This window comes from Talpa occidentalis, unplaced genomic scaffold (assembly GCF_014898055.3).
Source record: "Talpa occidentalis isolate TD23 unplaced genomic scaffold, MPIMG_talOcc4v2.1 talOcc4.6, whole genome shotgun sequence".
Taxonomy (NCBI): Eukaryota; Metazoa; Chordata; class Mammalia; order Eulipotyphla; family Talpidae; genus Talpa; species Talpa occidentalis.
This window is the reverse complement of record NW_023604972.1, coordinates 110,572,667-110,588,886: the sequence shown is the minus strand read 5'-3', so window position 1 is coordinate 110,588,886 and position 16,220 is coordinate 110,572,667.

Genomic DNA, 16,220 nt, shown 5'->3' with positions numbered 1-16,220 from the left:
TTGGAGCTGAAACCAGATTTTTTTTTCACTAATTTTTCAGTGCATACTTATAGAACATGTGTTGTGTACAACTAACTCTTAAGTACTAAAGATTCAGAGGTTTACAAAGTAAACAAGAAATCTGCCCTGATGAACCCTAGCATGGAAAAAAAAATGAATAATTATACATGCATCTAAAAAATCTTCATAATAAAAATAAATATAAGAGAAAAACAAAACAAAAGTTTTTATTATACTCAGGTGACGTACACAATCATTATGCTAGAGTATAAAGAAATTTAATCAAATTAAGCTATAGAATTATACTTTCGTTGGATACCTGCACGTACCTGCAGTGTTCCTTTTAGCAACAACCCATTGGTGAGAAAGGAGGAGCGTGATTTCTATATTTATTTAAGACAATTTTCAAAATATGAGCATTGGGTTCATTGTCATCTTTGCAATGTGAAATAATGATAAAGGGAAGAATGCTGCATTCAGTTAAAACACCTGATTTACTCTAAAGAGTATATACGCTGTGGCCTCCCCAGTAGCGCAGCGGTTGAGTGCTGGGCTGCAAAGCTGCCTGCAGCCTCTGCAGCACCGGTTTATCCCCGGCTGCCGGGCAAGTGTCCCACATGGCGCACAGACCTCTCCTGCCGCCCGCTGCTCCCCTCAGCAGTGTACTTCGGTCCTTCTGCCTGCTCTGCTCCCCGCTCTGGCTCTGGTGAATTCTCTCACCCTCCGTGCTTCTGACTGTACCCAGTGCTTGTATAAATAAATAAATAAATCTTAAAAAAAAAAAGAGTATATACACTGAATTACTTTTAAGGAATCGTGAACATTTGGGGGTTAAGAACTGCTAATGGGTAACAAGGGAAGTAATGTGTATTTCTAGCAGTTTTATGTAAATAATTTTTGGCAGTAGCTTTTTAAAAGCCTATTATGCATTAGAAAAGTGAATTGCATTATTTGAAAATGCTAAGTATTTCCAAGAACAAATGAGCACAAAGCCATTTATCCATAATTCCATCTGTAATTATTCATAAAAATAGACTTAATACATTGCAGTGTTCTGAGGCAGGTTGAGATATATATAAAATGTTATATTTGAAGATTAAACTTTTAAAGCAGCATTTGTTCCTTGACCATGGGAGATGGTCCCATGGAGATGGAGTCACCATCTCTTTTACCAACTTTATAAATATTAGACGAAATTTTTTTTGTTTGTTTTTGACAAATATTTCTTGAGTTCTAACTGTGCCGAACCTTTAGGAGTCATTTTGGTGTGTATTAGAAAGAATGGTTATGGTTCCTATATCCCAATGAAACAGTATTTTAGAGAAAACATGTACAAGCCAGGGGATTCAGAAACATATTTTTAATTGTTAGTTATTAAATTGAGATAGGCAGTAGATTAAAATTGAGTTAGAGAATGGAGAGAGGCTTCAATGACTAGCATTGTCAAAAAGGCACAATTGAGGAGACAGAACATGTGCTGGATTTGATTTAAGTGTGTGCTGGAAAACCAGAACAGAGGAAAGGATATTATTCAGGGCAAGATCAATCTTTATGGACATTGGGATAAGATAAATGATCTTTGAAATTATTAGACTAGCACCTGGGAGGGCCTGAATGGTATGTGTGATGGAGAAGATATTGAATCCAAGACTTTATTTTGCTTCTCAGGCTGAAAACTACTGAGAGAAAACATGTGTCTACTCATTGATCATTTTTGACACATAACACATCCATTTTACCAAAACAGACCAAGGAAATGTTTACCCAGGCAAAAGCAATGACTTGACTAGTTGATTGCATTTATTTGGGTAATTTAGTTTTGTGACCCAAGAAAAGAAAATTCTATGGTTTGCTCTGTTGGAAAATATCTCATTCAGCTGGTCAGGATCACCTTAGAGGTTGAAGTCAGCAGAACAAGGACTTGTTCACTGTGAAGAATGTTGTGGTAAAAAGTGCAAGAACATCTTAAAAGTGCACAGACCGAATGCCCAGAATGTTAAGAAGTTGCTAGAAGATGAAAGTGGAGATGATGGCCTCACTGTCACTTGAAGTATTTAGAATTACTTTTAGGATAAGAGATTCAATTTACCTTTGGTCCATATGTCTTCCCAAACACAGCTGTGACTAAATTAACTTGCAAAATCAAGGGATTGCTTTGCATTTGTGAGCAGTGTTCAATTTTATCAATTAACTAAGCTTGCTAGAAAAAAACCTTTTAATTAAAAATGCAAGAAATTGATTAGATGTCCTCTGCTGAGGAAAAAAAAAGTATGTGTCCTTTCTATTCATACATATACCTATATAAAAGAAGGTCAAAAACTCTGAGGGTAGGGGACAGTCACTCAGAGAAATCTGATGTTGGCCTCCTGGTACAAGGTCTTCAGTTTGTCTGTAAATAAGCTTTTTAATAAGTTTCCCCTTCACTAAACTTTGAATTTGCTTTATAGCTGTGAATTTTTTCAGCTGACAGTTCATATATTACAGAAAAATTAACATTACAATGAATAAAACTGTCTAATGCCAGAGGCACAGAATCTTTATCTCATTTTAATCATATCAAATAGTCCTATCTTTTATTTTTGTTGTCTCAAAATAAGTCATTGACTGTATTGTACATTTTAGTGCAGAAATTATAAGAAAGACTACTGATTTTTATAAACCCTATATGTACATTATTGTTACTATTTTATAAAATATTGCATATCCTAGCCTTAATTTTGTTGGTTAGGTGGATTATTTGAGATATAAGAGCTCATTTTTTTTTTTTTTAAGATTTATTTATGTGTACAAGAACTAGGGTACAGACCAGAGGTATGGGAAGTGAGAGGATTCACCTGAGACAGAGTGGGGACCAGAACAGGCAGACTGACTGAAATACACTGCTGAAAGGGAGCAGTGAGTGAGCCAGGAGAGGTCTACCATGTTGATATCTCCCTGGCTGGAGATGGAACTGGTGCTGCAGAGGCTGCAGATAGCTTCAGTGCTGTGCTTAACCCCTTGCTCCACTAGGGAGACCCAAGAGCTCATGTTTTTTATTTCCTCCATATTGCTACGTATATTTGTTAATCATAGGTGTTTGTATACAATATATACCAGACATGGAATGAAAAATACATGCTCATAAATGCAATTTATATATGAAAAATAACAAATATCCAACTCAGAATTCCTTTTTTGGTTCTGATAGTCTCTGTGTGCAGAATATATGCATATGGCCAACAAGCACATGAAAAAAATCTTCATCACTTAGCATCAGGCAAATACAAATCAAACCACAATTTGATATAACCTCACATTTATAAGAATATACCATATCAAAAAGTCCAGAAACATTAAGTATTGGATAGAGTGTGGTGCAACGGGAACCCACTGATGGTCCATGTAGACTGGTCCAGACACTATGGAGAACAGTATGGAGGTTTCTTTAACTATTAAAAGTGTGTCTACCAATTGATTCAGTGATTCCAAACTTCAGTAACTACCACATGAATGCTAAAGTACTAATTTGAAGATATATATGCTCTCTTATGTTAAGTTCAGCACTATTTTCAAGGGTCATGTTATGAAAAGAGCCTGACTAGCCAATGACAGAAGAGTGAATTAAGAAAATTTGGTATATACGCACAATTGAATAATATTCATTTACCAAAAAAAAAAAGATAAACTCTTCCCATTTGAGATAGCATTAGTTGAGCTGAAGCAAAATAAGAAGGAGATTGACAAATACCAGATGGTTTTACCCATAGGTGGAATATAGGGAAACAAAATAAAACGTCAGACAAAACCAAACAAAGAAAAAACAAAAAAAATGAATGTAGAATTGAGGTTAGCAGAGAGTGATATGAGAGTGGACAGCAGAGGGGCAAGGAACCCAACTGGAAAATTTGTTGGAGAACTGTGGATGTCTTAGTGGTTATGTGGTATGGTAACATGCAATATGAGGATGTGTGAACCTATATTTCTGAATCATATACAGTATTGAAAGCCAATATTATGTCAATAAAAAAATAAATGTGATATTAACATGAAAAGGAAAGAAGTTCTGAATTCATATTTGATATATATTCTTTTATCTCTGATCATAATTGTTAAGCATCAACATATGTATGATACCATAAAAGAGATTAGTTTCAATGAGCCTAAAATATGTTGTGCATGGGAAGGTAATACATAAATATATGATTATAAATGCAATTTATTTAAGAATAATTTATGGTTTTATTATTTCATTCTGGATTAATATATTAATAAAATCTGTTTGAACTGATACTTTCTCCATAACTCTGTATTAGTGTTTTCAGTATACAAAACACTAATTTAAATAAACAAAAATAAAACAGATTTACTTGGAAACCGAAGGCTGAATTGCAGGAGATATTGTTACAAAATTCATCTCCATGAAAGGGGAAAGACCATCACAATGCAACAATGGGTGTTATTTTCCCCATCTCCACTTACATGCAGCCACCTTGGATTACAATTCCCAGTATGTTATGCTGAATGGGGGTGGGGTGGGGTGGGGTGGGTGGAAGGCAGCTGGAAAGAAAAAAGGTGGACATATAAATTGAGGTAGAATGAAGGATATTGGGGAGACATTTTGAGGGGAGAAACATGGAGTAGAGACACTTGGAAGAGATATTTGAAGGAGAGACTGCTCTTGGTTTTTGGCAGAATTAATGGCAGCCTTTTTATTTGTTCCAGGGCACCCCATGAGGATTGAGATGGCCTAGGTGTGGGTCCACACCTGTTCACCTAAGAACTGGAGGCAAACCCAAAGCAGGCATGTATAAAGAAAGAAATGGAAAAGTAAAAAAATGTATATTTACAAAGAATTGACAAAGGCAGCGAGTTGGAGAGAGACAGAGAAACAGAAACAAGATAGCTAAGTAGCCAAAACATGCTAAATACCATCCGTTCTGTTAGCCAGGATGCCAGTCAAGTCTGCAAAAGCAAGAAGAGAAAAAAAGGACCCCAGGCTCACATGTGTTCCACATGTGCTGTAGTTACCCTGCTCAGGAAATCTGATTTAGGCATTCTGGGACTTACAGTTTGAGGCAGCTGTAAGTAGGGCAGGGAACATGGTACCTCTCCTTTCAACTTGATCTTGTGGGTGACATATTTTGAATTTCTGCCTCTTCTGTCCTAGTTCTCTGATTCTTGCCTAAGAGAGATTTTGTGATTGCCCATCAGAAGGTTCCTTAAACTTGTGGCACACTTTTGGGCCCCTGTTACTCCTTTTTGGATAGAACCTGTTTAGCCTGGTATCTTCTCAATGAGGGGATGGGTAATTTTCAGAATTTTATTGTGAATTTCATTTCCTTTCTTCCCTCTCTATATGCCCATGAATTAAAGATCTTTCATACTGTCTACTTTGCCTTTGTGAGTGCTTGGATGGCCTGACCCTTTTTAGAATGCATACCCCTTAATAGTTTAGGGTCCCTGGGTACCACTTGGTCATGCACTTACACAGAACTACTTAATCTTTAAAACTGAAATAGATTTAATAGAGGGGGAATTAAAGTCTTACAAAGTCATTGAAAGGTCTGGTAGAGTTACTCTGAAGTACCTGGAATGTCTTTTTGAACAAGGTCATTGAACTGATGTTTAAGGTGAAAAATGGAACTTCTGATAATGTAGGCAATCAGGAAGTTGCCGTGGAAATTGTTAGATCCAAGAACACACTGTCCTAGTTTCAATATAGGAAAGGAATTCACAACTTTTAGCCCTGCCTCCTCCATGGCATGTCTCTTGTAGACCCAGTGCCAACAAATGGCCTCACATACCATTGCATACAACCTCCATCTTCATGATGTCGCTGTGAGCAACAATAGCAAAAACAGACAAGTACTGGCTCCACTTGAGGTCTACCTTCCAAGTGGAATATGCACAATTAGTTTCTAACCTTATAGAATCTGTAGTACAAGAAATTGGAAATTAAAAGGGATTTTGATTCCTTACCATATGCATTAATGTCTGCCAGTTTCTACCAACATTTTAATATGTTATGATCGCAAAGAAATAATGTAGTAATCAGATTATGCAGTATGAATTCCTCAAGGGCAGTGATTTCTTGTTATTTGTTTGTGGAGCTCCAAAGACTCCAAAAAGGCTTGGCAGTCAGTCTAAGGGAAAATACAAATTAAAAAGAGGTTTAGTTCGTACTATTAAAAATAAGATGAGACATTCTCCCTGATCCTTTTTCTTAGAGCATTTATGTTAAAAACTTGTTTTTGAAGAGTCTTCCTCTGTCTCTTCAAAATGTATGAATATATCTATTCAAAATAAATGTATATATTTATATGTATGCATTTTAAACAGCAAAGTTCCTTGTCAGTTTAATGTCCCAGAAATGACTTTCTCAAGGACTTGAGATACATTTCTTTGAAATGTAAACATTCAAGGAAGTTAACACTCATCTCTTAGTTTCTATGAGAGTCTTTCTTTTTTTGTTCATTCTTATCCTATATATGCTGCCATCAATATTTTCATTATAATTTGCATTAACTCTATGAGTGCTTTATAATTAGTAGTCACTGATCACTGCTCAAATTAATTTTATTTAAATTATTTTACTTTTACTTTACTCTTTGCTCTTACATTACTAATCTTCACTTATACACATTGTTACTGCATGCCACAACCCTTCTTCTAGGTATTAAAGTTAAAAGTTGTACAGGGCCAGATAGGAAACTCAATTTTACACTTCCAAAATTAATGACATACCTATGGATAATTTACATGCCTGTAAAGTCTAAAAATGACAAACCAAGCATTTTTATCCTGAGTTAGGGAATGGAGTCTGGGACTTCAAGGAAGTCCAAGAGAATGCTGACTTATGTGACAAAATCAATTAGATTTTTGTCCTGCCACATAAATATGTTTCTCTGATAGACTAGGTCATTTCTGGAAATAGTGATAAATCTGGGTAAGATCACAACCTTTACTTTTCCAAGATGATAGCAGGCAGTGCCGTAGGCAACTACAACTGATAGGATGAAACCATGGCCCAGAGACTTCAAACTGTTAGTGAGAAAAACCCATCTAGGCCATTCTAATGGTTTGAACCACCTCCACCACAAAGAAAAGTAGTTGTGCCTTTGTGCTCAAAGGTGATTTTTTTAATGAGGAAAATAATCTTTTATTTCAGTTTTACATTACCTGAATTTTTTTTTTTTAATGAAGTAACTTTGGTTTGCAACATTGTTTGTGATTTAGAGGTAGAGGACCTTCCTCTTCAACTGTTTCTTTTTTTTTTTTCTTTCTTTCTTTCTTTTTTTTTTTTTAACCATAATACACTGCTCAAAGAAATTTAAGAGAGAGGAATAGGGTAGAGACCAATTTTAATATACAAATTCCCCATCAAATTCTGAAATAATCCATCATGGCTCTGCATGAGGAATGTAGGTTGGATTTTACCTTTATTTATGCAGTTTCTGGGCAGTTTTGTAGAGTGGACAACATAAGAAATTCCTGCTGTACTTCTATTTTTATTGTACTACAGGCCATATGGAAGAGATTGGCAATATAATTTCTCAGAATGGAAGTTGACACTCCCCTTTTGGTTTTCTTCCAGAGATCTGCTTTGGTTTGGAAAAAAAGAGAATTCATAGGGAAGATTTATCTTTTATTGTAATCTTCACATTTTCAAAAGCAGTATGAATTAGCTGTTAATGAGCTAGGACAAGTGGCAGCCTTAAAACAGAAGTATTAAGTTATCTATATTTCTCAGATTGCTACTTATAATAATTATTATGTTGAACTGGAATTGTGTGTATAATTTTCTATTGATCCCCCCACAAACAAGTTACTTAAAGGCAAGGAGAATGTATTTCATATTTGAATTCCAATCAAAAGCACAGTTGGCATATAATAAATATATGACATTCTTTATTTTTCCATATTTTGATTTCTGAAGAATTTCTAGAGGAAGGAAGGATATATATTTTGATATAATAACAAGCAAAATATTTCTAATGATAAAACTTTAAAGAGCTGTTTTCTATACTTATTAATTTCTTTACAAGGCTATCACAGTGAGAAAAACAAGATGACCACCTGGGGCCACACAAATTCATAAATACTATACCTTAAAATACTACTGTGAGTAATCACTAAATTGTTAATGACCAGATTCTTTTATTTTAGTCATTTTTTGTTTCTATTTTACTCCCCTACTTTGAGTAAGGAAATTCTGGATTCAAGTCCTTTGTCAAACATAGCTAATTATAGGCTATTAAGTGAGGACTTAATGACTCTGCACTCAGAGATGTTTGTTTATGTTAGAAATATATAAGGCTGTGGTTGCAAATACAATTGTGTTGCATTTGTTGATCTCGTATACAAATAAAAAACAAAATTATTGTACTAGTATTCATTGAGTAGCTACTAGTAAAAGCTTTTTTAAAAAATTATTTATTTTTTACATATTTTTTTTTTTAAATTGAGGCAACAGTTGAAGGTCCTCTCCCAGTCAGGTATCACCACTTGTGATAAAATATAATTTTACAAATTATGGCTTGGTTTTAACATAGAAAAGTGGATTTGAAATTGCCTAGAATAATATTAAACAAATAGTATTAAACACTGGAAGAAGCAACAGACTGTATTCAAAGTATGATTGTATTTATGCCCTAATTTAACATATCTTGCATTTTAGCCAATTTGTTTATGTAGTTTATGTAATGTATAGTGCTGCTCATTTGTTTTCCTTTTGATCTCATTAAAGGAGCTTCTCAGATGAAGGAATATAGAATTTTAATTTTTAAACAGGACACAGCAAGATTACTTTTATTTATTTATTTATTTATTTATTTTTTGTAGTTCCCATACCAGGTCTCACTGAAGTCTGCCAAGCCTACCATGATAACGTTTGTTTCCAAGATCTCCCCTGTAGTCCTTGAGTCTGCCAGGCTCTAATGCCAGTAGGATAACTTCCAGGACCTGTCCTGGAGCTCACGGGGCTCTGCTGGGGCCAACCAGTAGTGAGTCTGCTTCAAGAACGAGCCCTAGGGCTTGAGTTCTTCTGAGGCCTACTGCTGGTGGAATTGCTTCCAGTTTCCCACCCTAGAGCAAGCAAGATTACTTTTAAACATCCAAACCTGGGGCCTCTCTGATGGTACAAGGGGTTAAGTCAAAGCACTATGAAGCTATCAGCAGCTACCGCAGCACAGTTTCAGTCCCTGGCCAAGGAACTAACCCATGTGGCGCAGCAGACCTCTCCTAACTTGCCTACTGCTCCCCTCAGCAGTGTATTTCAGTAGATCTGCCTGTTCTGCTCCCCACTCTGTCTCTGGTGAATCCTTTTACTCCCTGCACCTCTGGCCTACACCCAGCTCTTGTATGCATAAATAAATAAAATAAATCTTTAAAAAAAAACAACAAAGAACCCCCATTCAAACCTGATCTATTTCTATTCCAGAAATACTATGATTGCAAGGCAATGATTTGCTAAAAAAAAAGTAAAATTCTCTCCTCATCTTTGTAACATGAAGACATGTTTTGAAGCATTGCCACTGAACATTGTTAGTTTAAATCATTTCCATTTGTGGAAAAGCTTCATTGTTGCTGAAAAAGAATTACATAGAAAATGAAGGCTTGGCTATGAAAGTCTCTGGTGATTGTTTAGCAATTGTGTACATTTTGGACTGAAACTAAAATAAACTATATTATAATCTATTTTTAAAAAATGCTTATGGTGTAAATATGTCATTCATGATTCTTCAAACATGGGTATTGCAAAATGAACATGGGGATGGTCTATATATAAATCTAAAAAGAACTCATGAAAAAATGATACTAATAATAGAGCCTACATCATTTTATGTCATTTCTAGAGAAAAATATAAAGCTGTCTCTGATTTCTTGTGATAATTAGTGCCTCCTTTATGATAACATAAAGTGCTCTAATGATAATGTTGTGAGAAGTCATTTTGTTTTTATCAACCGCTGAAATTTTTTTGGATGTTATCACCAAAAATAAAATTTATTTTTATATGGGTGAGTCAGACATTTAGGGTGCAGCAACTCACTGGCACATGACTGCCTTAATCCAGCTTTCTTTTCAGGCTCAGATTGAAGGCCTGATTTGTAATTTAATTCTTCATGCTAAGAGGTCATGATGACATTTACTCAATTGCTTTTAAGAGGTGACAAAGACAGTCACAGAATCATTTCCATTTAGGTGTACTGTGCCTTTTTATTTATGTAATCTCTTATATAAGCAGCAATATCTTCCACCTGATTTTCAGAGCTATGACAAAGAGTTAAGAAAAAAGAGCTTCAGAACATACAAAAAGGTAGAAAAGTAGGAAGAAAGTGAGATTCACAAGAAAGAGAAGGAAAATATACTAGTAATAGCACTAGTATATTTTTTTTAAAGATTTATTTATATGTGAATGCAAGAACTGGGGTACAGGCCGGAGGTGTGAGGGGTGAGAGGATTCATCAGAGACAGAGTGGGGAGCAGAACAGGCAGATCAACTGAAATACGCTGCTGAGGGGAGCAGAAGGTGAGTCAGGACAGCTCTGCTACGCCATCTGGGTCACCTCCCTGGGCCATGTGTGTCAGCTCCCTGGCCGGGGATGGAATTCATGCTGCAGTGCCTGCAGATAAATTCATATGCTGCGTCTTAACCCCTTGCACCACCAGAGAGGCCCCTTAGTATTTGTTTTCAAGACTACTAAGTAGGCTAGCTCTAAAATCACCCAGTATACTAAGAGACTCAAATAATAAAGAAGCTGATAGTAAATAAAGCACTTCCAAGTGTCAGAGTTATGGTCATCAATCATGGTTTGACCACCTATATTGTTAAAAGTCTTGGGAGGAGACCCTGGTGGTGCAGCGGTTGAGCACTGGGTTGCAAAGCTGCCCGCAGCTTCTGCGGTGCCGGTTCGATCCCCAGCTGCTCCCCGGCCACCAGAGGAGGGTCCCACATGGCGCGCAGACCTCTCCTGCCGCCCGCTGCTCCCCTCAGCAGTGTACTTCGGTCCTTCTGCCTGCTCTGCTCCCTGCTCTGGCTCTGGTGAATTCTTTCACCCTCCCCCACTTCTGACTGTACCCAGTGCTTGTATAAATAAATAAATAAATAAATCTTAAAAAAAAAATGTCTTGGGAGGAGAGCCAGGCTGAATGACCACATATGGATCCTATAGTTAGAGAGATGATCAGTTAACAAGTCAACATGAATTTGTCAGTTAGCAATTCTAACTTCAGTTTTCTTAGATGAACTTCCAAAGCACACATAACACAATAATGATCTCATCAACCCAGTTTTACACACTGTAGAGAAATGTGCATGGTTTGACATTCTCAAAGTATACTCCTGTAAAAGAGATGTAGTAGTGTGCTGTGGTAGTGAAAGAAAACTCAAGTTTCTCTTAAAATGCTCATGATTAGCTTGACATCTGGTAAATTGCTCATTAGCATGAATGTAATAGTATTATATCTGTTTATATATTATATCCTATTATATATTCTCTTTTGATCTTTTTGAAACTCTTAAATTTATTGTAATTCTTGATGTCATCCTGACAGAATAATGGTTCACTATATGAAGAAAAGGTAAAAAAAAAGAAATTCAAGTTTTCATTGGTCAGATTTTCCATGGCAACAAATATTGGCTAGTCAATCTGTGGCTTGATTGGGACTGGCTTGGATTCAGAGTTGCTCTATATATCTCTCACTTGAAACTGAGATGAACAAAGAGCATGTATGGATACTCATTTATTTGGTTCATATATGTTGATGGGTGCTATGTCTTCATGATGTATTCATGCCTTAAGCATTATATTATGTCCTTCCTTGTCTCTTTATTCACTTTTTTGAATAAATAAAAACCAGGAGATTTTTGTACTTCCATTCATATAAAGTTTCCAAGTCATAGGTAGGGATAGAATATATTACTGACAAAAGATGTTGAAGTTGGCTTGGCAAAAATATTATACAGTAATAACTTTAAATTACTGTAATCTTCACTTTTCAAGGTATTATAAATCATAATGTCAATGAACTAGAGGCTTTATTATTTTCTCAACATAAATAATAACAAGTTCTAGGTGAGTAGCTAAGTGGATATTTTGAAGACTGTTTAAGTGCTTTGATTTAGAGTAGTCAGTCAGCTCATAAAAACACAGAAGATAGAAGACAATTGAAGGTAAACAGCATAAAGCAGATATGCTAATTTAACACAGTTTTATTCTTAGATGTTTGAAGGATGTTCATGGCTTATGGATTTAGAATAAACACTGCCTCAGGAAAAGGGGAAGTATTAGTCAAAGGGTAGAGTTTGACATATAAATGCGAATGAATGAATATAAAGGAATGAATAAAGATATATAAGCTCTAGAGTTCTGTTGTACATCATAGTGCTTATAGTTAACAATACTGTGTTATTTATGTCAAAGCTTTTTCCATATCAGCAATAAGACTTTCACTTATCATTCATGTGTTCACTGGATTAGCACTTTATATTCCTTCAAGAACTTTTCCTTTGTGTTCAGATCTTAGCTAATTTCAGTGTTAGTCATTTGTTTTTCTGAGTTGTTGCTGTATCTCATCAATTAGCTTTTTGTGTTTTCTTAATCATATTTACATACTTTTTTCCATTTTATTCTATTTCTTTTCATATACCAACACTGAACTCTCTATCTAACAGGGAGATAAAAACTTTCCATATCTTTGTAGTTGGATTCTGGAGATTATTTTCGTTGTCATGTCATATTTTCTTTCTTTCTTTTTTCAATAGGAATAATAATATAACAGCACATTTAATTAGTTTGTATCATTCCTTTGTGTACCACTCCATATTCTTCCATCAAAGCTTTGCTACTGAAGTGGGTCCTTGTACTATTTTTTTTTCCAGTTTTTTTTTCACTTGTAATCAGGGAAATGCAAATCAAAACTACAATGAGATACCATTTATACCAGTGAGAATGGGACATATTGAAAAAACGAGCAACAACAAATGCTGGCGAGGATGTGGAGAAAAAGGAACTCTCCTGCACTGCTTTGAGTGCAAACTTGTCCAACCACCATGGAGAGTTGTGTGGAGATTGCTCAACCTGCTAAAGATGGAGCTTCCATATGATTCAGCAATTCCACTCCTAGGTATTTACCCGAAGGACACAGAAACATTAATTCAAAAGGGCACTGCACCCTTCTGTTTATAGCAGTACTATTTACAATAGCTAAGCTATGGAAACAACCCAAATGTCATGTCATGTTTTCTTGAGCTTTCAGCATAGCATGACATACAACGTATCTTATTGATTTTTTTTTTTTGATTGAGATTCCCCTGTCTTTTTAAGAATCTGTAGCAGCAATTTAGATAGTTGAACTATTTTTACTTTTCCAGCTATCGGCTGTGGACTTGGATATGTTATGACACCTGATGTTGCACTTGAGTTAGATTATGAAGTAGGACATGAAGGGTTCATGCCACTGTTGTGTATGTGCTATGGTGCAGGAGGTCTGCCTCATATTTGTGGCATTACCAATTTCTCTCCCTCAGGAGTTCCAGATGTGTGATTCTGCAACTTTTGCTCTATCAGTGCTCTTCACAAGGTCAGTACAATTCCCAAAGGTTGAGGAAGCGTGTATTCCAGCTCAGTGTCTTTGTTCTTCATGCTGAGGTTCCAGACTTTTGGGAGCACATCAGTCCATTTCTGTGTTTCCCCTCAGTCAAGGGTGTGTACCTCTCCCATCCCTGGGTTTCCCGGTGAAGTTGGCTGCCTGCTGTGTGAATCCCATGCATTGGACTTGCAATCAACAGACATTTCACTTGTCTAGCCTCCATTCAATGTAGCAATACTCTTGTTTTGGTCTCCTGTTGTCTGTTGTAGGCAATGTTGATTTATAAGTTGTGAACATGCTTAGGTCAATCTCTCATATCTGCACTTTTTTATATTCATAATTAAGTTTCTTTTGTTGATGTTACCATAGATACCTGATATTTTATTACTGTATCTCATTAGATTTATTTTCTTTAGAATTCAACTCAGTCTGCTTTTCTGGTAATATGATAAAGAGCATAATTTTATTGTAATTTTTTAAGAGAGAGAAAGAGAAGAGAGAGGAATGTATCCATTCTAAGTGGTGTGTGCTATTCTACCATATATGTCATTAATTTAATTCCAATTTTTAATTGAGGTTAGTTTATATCTTATTTTATAGCAATCTAGAGTACATTTGAAATTATGTATACATCTTCTAATTTACTAAAAATTGTTTTGTAGTCCTGGTTCTTAAAGTATGATAGAACAAAAATAGTATCCTCTACATATGCTGTGCTGTGATAGACAAATTCTTTCTTATTTGTTCATGGGTCATTTCTTCATTTCTTGTTATCTGGGATAATATGCTTATAAGGTTGTAGTGAGGATTAAATGAAGTTGTATGTTTATTTTTAAGTAAGTACATTGCCTTTCAGGAGAGAAAATTGTTATCAGGATAAAAATATAGAAGAAAATATGAAAAAATGTTAACAAACATTTATTGAACCTACATGCATTTATGCCGGAAATGGAGACAATACTGGCTGATAATGAGAAGAAATGATCATTAACAGAGTCTTTATTGATGGCTTCAGGAGATCTGGATTCTATTCTGGGCTGTGCCATTAAAATATTTGGACCTTTTTTCTTCATTTTCAAATATAGTTTGTGGCTAGTGAAATTATCTCTTTATAAACTACATTAATTAGGAATAACAATTTTTATGTTCAAAACATGTTTCAACATAAACATTTTTGAAAAATTGGTAGTTTTTGAAGGCCAAATTCATATTACTGCTATGACTGGTATTTGCATCTCTGACTGAATATATTCATAAAGAGCCTCTACTAGCTTCAAAAAAGGTCACTTCAATGGTCTCTTAGTGGTAAAGCATTTATTTTATATTGAATTGGCATCTGTATTATTGTAGCACTCTTACAGATGCAACAATATGAATATTTAGAAAAATTCTCATGTTAACTTATTGTATAATAATTTTTCCAGGCATTTTATATAGACTTCCTGAAAATAGAAGATTTTCTTCCAAATGATTAATAACCCCAATAATTGCAATGGAAATAGAACCCTAATTAATTAATCACTTAATTACTTTTGTGTTGCAACTGGATTTTTATCCATTCCATTTATATGCACAACTGGTTTAATAGCTTTTTACAGAATAGGTTGTGTGAACTAATTGACTAGAGATTCAAATAATGAAACCATGCTGCACGGAGATGTGGAGTAAATATCTCTCCTTATAGAATTTAATTGGTCATTAGCCTAGTTTATGAAAGTTGTAACTAATTCCCATTGACCTCTTCACTTGTGTTGTACCTTTTTGGTCATCCTACTGAGATGAAAAAGCTTACTCCATCAAATAAGGTATTCGTGTAGGTTGATAACTCTTAACAATTGCCTTTTTATTTAATAAGCACAATTTGAAAATTTTGTTTCACTCTACTATTGCTCTTATGGTCATTGATAAACACTTATTTTGTTAGTATAATCCCTGACTTCTGTTTCAAGGATTTGGGACTTTCAAAAAATTATTATTGTGACAAGTATTAACTTTACTTTAAAACTGTTTTTACAAATAATATTTTCAATTTTTTTATTTCATGGTAATTTTGGATTCATATCCAATTGTAAGAAATAATACAGCAATATCATATATAGCACTTGCCCAATTCCTTCCCCTTGAAAAATAACATAATGTGCAATAATGTTCTGTGTAAATAACAGCTAGAATGTTGAAATTGATACTATCTACTTATATAAATCAGGTTCTACAGTTTAAATGAAAATTGAGTGTATGTATTTATCTTTTTAAAAAATATTTTATTTATTTATTTTTGCGTAGAAGTGCGGGGTGGTGAGAGGATTCACCAGAGACAGAGTGGGGAGGAGAACAAGCAGATTAAAATACACTGCTGAGGGTAGCAGCAGGTGAGACAGGAGAGGTCTGCTGTGCCATGTGGGTTAACTCCCTGGCTGGGGATTGAACTTAGGCCATAGTGATGGTAGCACTGATCCTTAACCCCTAGGCCACCAGGGAGGCACCCTAGGTGTACGTAGTTAGTTCTATGTATTTTTTCACAAGTTTGACATTCATGACCACTACAGAACAGATCTGTCCCTGATATTGTGCCCACAGATATTTCCATGGGAATCTTCTTCTTCACTTCCTCTTTCCTCCTTTTTATGACACAGTTGGAAGTATAGAAAAG